The following is a 1,903-nucleotide window of genomic DNA, read 5'->3' on the forward strand; positions in this document are numbered from 1 at the left end:
ACCGAGGGCCACTCTCTCAGATTCTGCTGACTTCGAAATCATGGAAAGAGACTGGTCATTTCTGGAGAAAAACAGCTCCAATGGAAAGATGAAGAGGGTAGTGGATGCAGCACAGGTTGAGCAGGACTCCAGAGTAGTGGTCTGCTTGGGAACCCAAAAGTTTGTGGATTACCTCTGCATGACCACTCCCTGTGTTCTACCAGTGATGCACTATTCCTTGCTGGAGTTGGCTAATATAAAGGAGAAGCATGACAGTGTGAAATGCAGGCAAGGGGACATTGTGGGCATGCCCTCTTCTTTGCCTCCCTTGGATGTTGTCTTCATAAACTGCCTTCCTGCCTTGAACCACTCTCTTCCAAGAATTCTTGACGCCGTAGTCCGACGCTGTGTACCAGGTAAGCTTCTTCATGCCTTTCCGAGGCTCTGCGGGATCACCCACAATCTTGAAGCAAGCTCGCAACCCGTCAATGTTGGCAGAAGAACTGGAAAAGCTTGAAAGGTATGCTCCAAGGTCAAGATCATACACTAGAGGTAGATCCGAGCTGCTACAGGTGACTCCTCAGGTTTGTCTGAGCTACCACAGGCTAGTCTCCAAAGAGCGAAAATGGACAGTCCTCTCATGTTTAAGCGCAGGTCCGAATTCTGGAGTCTGAGGTGCCACAGGTCTGCTATAGTCCAAAATGGAGCTCCTCTTTAAGTCTGCAACAGTCTGAAGTTGATAGACCTTTCACAATCCTCCACAGTGTCGAGTAGGTCTGTTGCCACAGTGCCGAGGTAGTGCAAGCTTAAGCCACAGATCCCAAATGTTACAGTTTGCCACAGTCCAGGTAAAGTGTAATCTGAGCTCTCGTCCATCTGTACTGCAACTTGCTTTCCATACACACAAGAATGTAAACAAGAATGTAGATAAGTACAGTTCCTATAAAGTTTGGGGTTACTAAGCATACTGTTATGAAAAGCTTGAACAATAGACCATGTAAAGCTTGAATAATAAACATAAATTATAAAAATCGCAAGGACCAGGAATATTAGCGAGCCAGAGAAAAGTTTGTCACTGTATCAATAGATTAGGAGTAAACAAGAATGTAGCTCAAATACAGCAAGTTTGGAACGTTATTCTGCAAATACCGGCAATATTAATACGGCGGCGTCTGTACACATACATCAAATTTGCAATGAATTTAGGTTCAAGAAAACACAAACTTACCAGAAAACGTTATTCTGCAAATACCAGCAATATTAATACGGCGGCGTCTGTACACAGTTTAAACCCTGCTGCTCGCAGATTGTAAAGAAAAACCGAAAATCCCCGGAGTCACAATCACAATGCAAGGTGACAAAGGAGGGTAGCAGTGTATTTAATGAGATGCAGTGGGCCGACGTCAGAAAGACACGGGTGCAGGGCATGCACAAAGACACGGGTGTAGGGCAGGACCTCTCCACAGAGCGCGTACATTGTAACAGGGAACACCACCTTTGCATACCCGCCAGCATACCCGCCAGAAGTAATGCTAGCATTAAAACCATACACCCCTGACGGTTAGCTGAAAATGCACCGCACTTAATTGCTTTAACATATGGTTTAGGTTCGGATTACCTTCGGATTACGTTAGGTCCTCGGGAGGAGGCCAAATAAGGTGATTTATAAATATGTCTTCAAGAAACTTGGTATATAGTTGATGAGCGGGCATCAAAAGCAGGTCAATTAATGCTAAATAGCTCGCGAACGATTACTATAGTCCATGCCTGAGGGCAGGGACTAATAAGTGACATATCGTTTTATGTGGGGATACTCATCACAGCGTCATCTTCAAAGGCATAAGCGGCATATATTTTATGAAGGAATAAGTGACATATAGTTTTATGTGGGGATAGATCTTTATGTTTTCATAAACCTAAAGTA

At 44.4% G+C, this 1,903-nt stretch overlaps 1 long non-coding RNA gene across 1 annotated transcript; it reads right to left on the reverse strand.

Moving 5' to 3' along the window:
• Positions 1-206: 206 nt before the first annotated feature.
• Positions 207-1,390, reverse strand: LOC149198737 (uncharacterized). Its single transcript, XR_016253216.1, has 2 exons — positions 1,208-1,390; positions 207-870 (listed from the first exon to the last, which is right to left on the reverse strand). It is a non-coding gene; the product is annotated as an uncharacterized LOC149198737 (long non-coding RNA).
• Between the last annotated feature and the right edge of the window lie 513 nt (positions 1,391-1,903).

This window comes from Pinus tabuliformis, chromosome 2_1, assembly GCF_031772625.1.
Source record: "Pinus tabuliformis cultivar Carrire ecotype Pingquan chromosome 2_1, CPIR1, whole genome shotgun sequence".
In the NCBI taxonomy this organism is placed as follows: Eukaryota; Viridiplantae; Streptophyta; class Pinopsida; order Pinales; family Pinaceae; genus Pinus; species Pinus tabuliformis.